Below are 8,657 nucleotides of genomic sequence, written 5' to 3'. Positions count from 1 at the left end.
AGTTTGAAAACGTGCGCTTCTTGGAGATGTACAAAGAACTGCTCGTGAATGTGAGCGGTGTGCTTTCCCGCGGTGCCTTGACAGAATACAAACTGATGCAGATAGCCACACACGTAGACAAGTTCAACAAAGACAAAGCAAAACTGGGCCACTTCAAAATGAACAGCTGTGGAATGAACGTGATCGACCTGTACAGAATGGCCGGCACCAGGGACATCAAATACGCGTGTACCAGCATGAAACTGAACGACGTGGCGCCGTACGTCGTTGAAAAGGTCAGGAAAATACACAAGCAACCCCGCAAAGACCCAAGGAAACTGTACAAAGTCGCAGATGTGAGCTACGAAAAAATGGACAGCATGATAAGCATGGGAGGCAAAAACTTGTTTGCGGTGCTTGTGTACAACTTGGTGGATTCCCTATTGTGTTGTAGACTGGCCAAGGTGCTCAACCCGGTGTCCGCTCTGTTTCACCGATGCAGGACTACGCTCAACATAGACGTGGTAGTTCACGGCAGAGGGGACATGTTCAGCGGATTTGTACAGAGCATCCATTCGGTGCAAATGCCGCAGTTGAAGTTTACGCTGGACACGCTTAGAGTAAAGTCTGGGCCCGTTGGCGCGGGGGAACCTGACAGACAGAGATGGGACCCTAAAACACAGTTGACAGAAGGACACCCCGACGCCTGGAAAGGAGGCGCGGTGTGTGAGCCTCTGACCGGGTTGCATTACTCGGGTCCGGGTATGGGGTTGGAGTTGGCGTTTGACTTTTCCGGCATGTACCCTTCCATCATGTGCGCACTCAACATATCGCCCGAAACCACTGTGCCCTGGCCTCCTGCTACCTTCCCTCACGACCTATCGGGGTGGATTTGCTACAGCTGGGAAGCCGAAGGCTTCGAATACGCCTCGTTGATTCTCAAGTACGACGAGACCACCGGCGCGTACACACGCGCGCCCGGGGTTTTCGCCTCCTCGGTGGAGTATTACCTGAATCAACGCGCGGGTTTCAAAAAGAAGCTCAAGGAACCTACCCACAGCGACGCCGAGCGGATTTACTACAAGTTACAAGAAGGAGAATGCAAGGTGATGGCAAACTCGTTCTACGGAACCGCGCCGCATCCTTGCGGGCCGCTCATATCTGGACACGGGAGGCAACAGATCGCGGTCGTGAACAAATGCGTGTCTGACTTTTATCAACACAAATGTCCTGTGGTATACGGAGACACGGACAGCGTGATGGTTGCGGTGGGCTACGGTCCCGGGGAAGCGGTCGAAAAAGACGTCCCGGACACCGTGCGCGAGAGAGAGATGAACGCCCAGCAAGAAAAGGCAGCGCTTCGCCAATTCGCCTACAAGGCCCAGGAAGCCATGCGGTCAAAGGTGAAGCGCGCGGGGGAGATGGTGCCCGATTTTCTACAGTATGTGCACGTGGCCCTAGTGGAAGATGTGCTGCGGAGAATGTACGCTATCGGCCGCGACAACAAGTGTCACAAACTCATCCGGGATCCGCAAGGTGCCGTCACCAAAGACGGTTATCCCGTGTATGTGGCGCCCGTGCCCGGAGCGTCAACCTGCGTCCCTGTAACCGAGGCCTTCGTGAAAGACAGACGCGTGAAACTGGAGTACGAAAACAGCTGCTCGATATATTGTCACGTCGCCAAGAAGACGTACATGGCCCTGACGCACACGGTGGACGACCTGAGCGATGAGCTGTCCTCCCTATCTGTTAAAGTGAGGGGACTGGCAGCGTTCAAGAGCATGCGATCGCCTTGTGACTCGGCTGTGACGGACACATTCATAGCGTGCGTAATGAAGGGGGATTGTATCAAACTGGAAAAGAACCGCGCTGCGTGCTTCTCGACGGCGCCGTGGCATCGGCTTCAACCCGGGGATGAAATACTGTACATGCAGAAAGACCCGGAGTTCGACGAGTCGAGCAGATGGACAGAGCTCGATAAAGCGGCCGAGTTTCTAACTCCGCACAGGGTCCTGTCGGTCGCAACCGTGGAGTTGACGAATGATCAGAGCGTGGTCTTGGTCAAGTTACAAGACGCTCATCTCCAGGATGCTAAACACGTGTATTGCTTCAGTTTGTACAAAGACGGAATGTACTGTATGAACCACATGTTCTCCAAAAAGGAGGGCGTTCTCAGGGACCTGCTCGCTACCAAAGCCTCGGAGATAATCGCCTCTAAAATGGGGTTAGGTTTGTTTCCTTGGAGCACGCTGATAAAATCCGCGAAAAACAAACACTTCAGCCAAAACACATTGGATCGGCTGAAAGTCGGCAACGACAACGTGAAAACGACCTACGTGGAGCTCACTAAGACTTGGTTGCAACGGATCACTGGCCTTTCCGTGAAACCCGTAGAATGCTACGAGTTCCACAAATGCAACCCGTGCGAGGCGACTTTTTACAGATACCCGTTGGCTCTACAGGCCACGTCGGGCTGTTTAACGGCCATGTTCGGAGGTTCGTTGTCATGCGAAACCACCCGTGGCAGTCCCACATCTTCCCTGTCCGAGGGCCAGGAGGACGATGCTGACCCCAGCGATCCACAGAGTTTTGAATCGGCGCAGCACAACAGTGACACGCTGGGGGCGAGCGGCGATCTGATCGACCATCCTTATCAGCCTGGAAACAAATGCTACGCTAACTCGCGAGTCACAATGTCTCACTCGGCAGATCGCTCTTTGGTAAATCGCTCCGCTAAACTCATTGCGCATTGCATAATAGACTTCTGTCTGCCGCGATACATGTACAGTAACAACTTTGAAAGCACGGTGGTGGCCGACTGTGAGAAACACTTGCTTGCGTCTATTCGTTGCATCAAAGACCGGCTGAAAAGGGCCAATTCTGCTTTCAACTGCATCATGAACACCTGCCCCGAGCACATGATCCCCGCGTGCGGGCAGCGAGAACTCGACTCGATAATGTTGAACCGCGAAAAGGTACACCGGCTCCCCGGTGAAAAAATCTCTGCCTGCAAGAAAGTGGCCCTGGAGGACATCGGGCTTCGCCCGGATGAGGTCTACAATGACATGTGTCGCATGTTGGGAGACTCGCTTTCTATGTTAGTTCAACAAGGTGCAATTTCCACCACGTGCGGACTGTCTCAAGATGACAGCAAGATCACAATATCGCTACCGGTTACCATGCTGAACAAAGCAGGGCTCTCGTCCCCACAGGGGCGTCTGTACATCTCTAGAAACGAATTGCACGAAAAACCACTGGTGGACCTTGCGGGCATCGTGTACCAAACTACACTCATGCTACAGATACACGATCCTAGCGCTTTCCCATCTTCCGCTCACGTGTTGTGCCCAACCAACACACTCTGCATCATGCCGTACTCCATGGCCGACAAAGCGGCCATGTCGACCTGGGTGGATCAATTCAAAAAGCTCCAATGGTTGACTGCGACGGCGCTCGGGGAAGAGCGCGTGCGACCGGGTGTGTCGTGTGACAAGAAGCAAGTTTCGTACCACTGTACCGGCTGTAAAAATTTCTACAGGGATCTATTCGCAAACAACGTGCCCGTGCACCAAGTGTTCTCTCATGTATACGGACCGGATAAAACCCGTAGACTCGGTTCCTGTGTAAACGAACGCCCCTGGCTGCCATCCAGAACCGACAACATGTCGTGATGATCATCATCATCATCATCATCATCATCATCATCATCAAACGTATTATATACGGTGCCGTTACTGAGTGCGGTGCTGCACAACTCACATCGACGCGACACCGTCACGATGGCCTTCAGTCACATTGACTACACTTTCTCTCATGAGATAAAGAGCACCACAGACACCAGCCGACCGGTGGTATTCAGCGTTGATCTAACGGACCTCATACGTCAAGATGGCCACAGTGCTCTGTTCACCATCGATTCTATGACTATGACTGCATACAGACAAGGATCTTGGGATAAGATGCCTGTTAAATTTGCGCTGTTGAACGGAAACAAGACCAGGGTCATAACGTATGACCCCACCAGACTTTCCTCCAAGTGGTCGGTGGATCTCGGCTTAAAGGAGAAGTCTGTGTCATACAAGGACCACCGGGACCAGTTAACCGTGAACATAGCCGGCTTGGAGAACGAACCTTTCAACCGCACCGTGCCTATATACGCAGAGGATAACAAACAGGCCGCTTTGAACGTGCTGGGGTTCATGATGTCGCAAACTCTGTGGGCCGCAGATAAAGCTAGAGGAGCCTTGGATGTTGTGATGGCATCTAAAGTCACAGAGTTCCCCGTGCATTGCAACGTGTGCAGACAAGACCGCATGGTTCGCGTGCACCAGAAAGACTCTGATGTTTGCAATGTATTTCTATCGTTCCCTTTGTGCGAAGACGAGTGCGTGTGCCCGCCCTTGATCGGCTCTTCGACCGATGGCGCTCATCGCGCCGTATGTGATATCATGACCTTGATTCGATGCGCCTACGCTGACAAGTTGGACATTCTCATGGAGTCTAGCCCCGCGCCAGACGGATCGTACCCGTTTGATTGTCTGCCACCGTACACAGATCCGCAGCGAGACGCGGTCATCCTATCTTATTCTTCTCTGAAGCGGCTGACCTGTCTCTACCAAACGCTGAGCGACTACGCCGACAGTTTCGCCTTGGTGGACCACAAGACGCCTACCGTCAAGGTGCTGTTTGAGAGCCGTTGTGAAAACATCGGCCTGGTTACAGGATCTTTGGGTATCACGACCATATACGGCTCCAGCGTTTACGACATATACCACGGCCTGTGTTCTCAGCCTCGCTTGGGCTCAGACGCCGAAGAAGACGTGTCTCCTTGCCATCTCGTCACCGGTGCGCATCTCACGCCGCAAGTTATGTTGAGACGAATACCATTGTCGTTCACCTTAACTGATAAAATGGACTTGAATATGTGGCGCGCTTACTTTTTCAGAAGACCCTACACCTTATACTGTTGATGGGCCTAGGGTACAGTGTGCATACATGAGTTGATGTTGTACGAGGGCTTCATAATGTGTGTGTGTGTGTGTTTTTTTTGTATCGCTTTCCTATAGTATGTTTGTGTAACCCCTGTATTCATTGAAATAAAAACAACTTAAACACAATACAGTTGAAGTTCATTTATTTTTTTTCAAGCCAGAAACACAACTGACATTATGACAACATGTTCGATGCAACAACGTGATAAAACAACTATAACAATACAATGGTCGCTCACAGCTAATCTCGGACAGACAACCCCCGTTTCCCCCTACCCGTCTCTAAAACCTAACACCTAGCTGGGTGTTGTGTAGGAAAAACATGTTAAAACCTGAAGTCAAGCTTGCGATCGTGGGATGGTGATGTTTTTCGCCATTCACCTCAACCACATACTCCGCTTTTGGGCTGAACGTGAATGTCACAACCCCGTGTGCGTCTGCTGTCACAATATCAAACAGATACCCGGGCAGGTCCCTGTTTTCGTTGTAAAACACCACTCCGTCGAAATATTGCCTTTGGGAGACACATTTCACAATGTCGGGTAATGTGATGTGCTCTCCGGTCACTTTGTTTGCCCTTCTGAACGTATGTTCAGAGTTCGGAAGCGCAGCGATTTCATCAGCTATCATTGCGGCCGGGGTGGACTTGTCTTTTGTCTCTTTGCCATACACGTATCCGATTTCTAACTGTGCTCTGCACAGCGTGTGCACCTGAACTGGCGCTCCGAACAACGTGGAAGACATAAGCCTGTCGGTTTGTCCACGGCTCAGTATCACAGCTCTGGGCACGGTTGACACTATGTGCCACACGCAGTCTATGGCAGACGGAAAACTCGCATCTGTCACGGTGCAACATTTGTACTTGCAACCCCACAGGGTGATGTTGTGGTTGACGATAGAGTCTTTGGTTCGCACAAACACAGAGCACACAGTCCCCGGGTCCGTGGAAGTCGAGGCCGCGATCATAATGTCCCCCGCAACGCTGGCATTCATGTACTCTACGACTGCGGGTAGACTGATGTCGTCCCACCAACAATCCCCTAGGTACGCTAGGAAAGGAGCCCATGTCGTTGATAGCACAGTCCAGGGCCGAGCGTACAACTCCTCCTCGGAGGACACAGGCGGAAACCCTCGTTCTTCGTCGTGCATGGGTTCCGCGTTTGTTTCGCGTGCCATCGCAGCCGGCTGCGCTAGGTCTACTCCGTAAGCCCGACGCGTAACGCCCACGGGACCCCGGCCTAATGCGCGCCGTCCCTTGTTGTCAGACCATCTCAGCGGAATAGGGGAGCCGTAGCGCGAAGATACTACGTTTTGGTGGTCGCATGTGTTGCAGCTGCCATCGGGAGATTGGACGCATTGCACTAGGTCGTAGTATTCGCGCTCATTGACGAGGTAAATGCTTCGATCCCAATGGGGCTTGTTGTGAGTGCACGACCAATTGCCGAGGAAGCACGTGTATATTCTCAGCTGCAGCAGATTGGCCATCGCTTCCACTTCTAGCCCTCCGACCCGCGAATTGAGCTGACCGACCCTCGCGGCGTCCCCGGCGCCCAGTCTCTTCAGATACGCCGCTAGCTTACTTCGGATCTTAACGTGGTTGTTTTCCGTGTTAGACACTGCTTTGCTGATAGCTCGGTAGAAGCAGTTGCCGTCGTCTTGCACGTTTGCTCTCGTGCAAGGCGTGCCGAGCGGTAGTAGGTCGCGCGGATATTTGATATTGCCGTTGTGGATGTATTCGATCCCAAGCGTATCACATATGCACATCTTGGCATCCTTGTCCAGTGGAATGAACTTCCCGAAATCATCATCGTACGACGCGCCATCCATGTCGTACCCGGCCATGATTGCGGATTAGGTCGCCCTAAGCAGTAACACAACGAAAAAAGGATAGTTGTGTGACAGTAAATACACAGTTTTCCCCCACGCCGAGCACTAAACCTAAGACAGAGGTTATCGCAGTGTCGCGGGGCCACGAAGCCGCATATGTGAATATTAATGGCCTGTGTGACATAATAACCCTAGACACTAGTTGGTTTAACACACTACATCACCATGGCTTCCGCGCACGGCTCTCACATGGACCTCACTTTGCAATGTCTCCGAAAAAACTTCCCAGGCTTTACGCTCGACAACACCTATCAGAAGTTGACCACGGGTCTCGTGTTTCACACTTGGGTTTCGGCGGACAAACGAGGTATCCCGGACGGGACTTATCTGGTTGATGGCGTGTATCTAAACTACGTGGCCAAGCTTAAACTTCAGGCTCGAGAGTTGGAGGCCGAGGGGATCCCTGTCATGATCGTGTACTCGCGCTTGAGTCTCCCCCGCGTAGAAGAGACGAAGATGATATTTGCCTTCAGAGAAGAGCGCAACATTGTGCTGTTGTGCTTGGAGGACATGCTCGACGTTATACCTTTCGAGACCTACCAGTACTTTTATGGGGTAGGCGACCTGATGATCAATTTGCCTATAGCTGTCATTACTCACGCTAAGGATGTCGTACAACGACTGTGGCGGACAGCGTGCAATGAAGGCAAGAGAAACTACGCGATGTCCCTGGACCAGAACGGGGGCAACGCTATCATGTACTTGGATATGGATATGGTTTTTACTGCGAAAAAGGTGCCCGTGGTATACGCCAAGAACGGTATGTGCACATGGCCCGAACTGAACGGCTTGTTCACCTACGAACGTTACACTACAAACAACCTGGATACAAAGATGTTGAAGATCGCCGAGTCCCACGCCGCTGTGTTCCGTAAAGGTTGGAAAGATATCATCCAGTATGTCTTGAGCGGAAAGGCGTACGATACCGCAAACCGGCTCGCCAAGGCCTGCGGACGGTCAGTCAAGCCTGCCATCGCCAAAGGCCGTGCCTCGATGATACTCGTGTCGTACTCTGAGACATCTAGATTTCGCGACATGTCGTTTGGATGCTGCGGTCTCGATGACTTGCATACACCCCCTATGTTTTCCGACGAGTATACCAGCGACCCATTGTATAGAGAGAATCACACGCTGGTGTACCTCCAGCTCGTTCCGTACATGGAGCGGTCCGTTGACCACGCGTGGATGTCAGAGGATACGGCCTGGATGTCGGAGTAGCCGCGGCATGTTATGTGTGTGTATGTGTGTATTCTGTTGTAAAATAAAGAAACCACCACGAAAACAAGTTTTGATACATTCTTTATTTCTGCATGTGACATATCATGTATACAACAACGGGTCGACACATTGTGTTCCGTTTCCACGTTCTCACTCGTGGTAAATGTTCAGTTTATAGAGTCGCACACGTTCATGCGACCTGTGTCTTTTTCGGACACCGACACACAGCGGCGCACAACGGCACGAGCAGCGCTCCAACGCCTAGAATAACGCCCAGCGATACGTATAATGGCATATTGTTACCCCGGTAAAAGGGGTTCTTTGCAACATCGCTGTCTCCCACGCTCACTGGATTTGTCATCCTACACGCAAAAAGTTCTACCGCGCCCGTATCGTCGTCGTTTGCGATCTCAAGATCCCGTTCGCCTCGTGTCCATGCGCCGTTGTCCTTTCGCCAAAAGTACTCCACGGGTCCGGTGTCAGGCGCGCTCCCTTCGCATGACAGCGTGCACGAGTCTAAAGTAGCGTTACACAGCGGTGGCGAGATTTGCACCTCGGGGTTGGGCACACTCGCCATCACAA

The sequence above is a fragment of the Oreochromis aureus genome, linkage group 13 (assembly GCF_013358895.1).
Source record: "Oreochromis aureus strain Israel breed Guangdong linkage group 13, ZZ_aureus, whole genome shotgun sequence".
NCBI classification, from domain to species: Eukaryota; Metazoa; Chordata; class Actinopteri; order Cichliformes; family Cichlidae; genus Oreochromis; species Oreochromis aureus.
Note: the sequence above shows the minus strand (reverse complement) of the source record.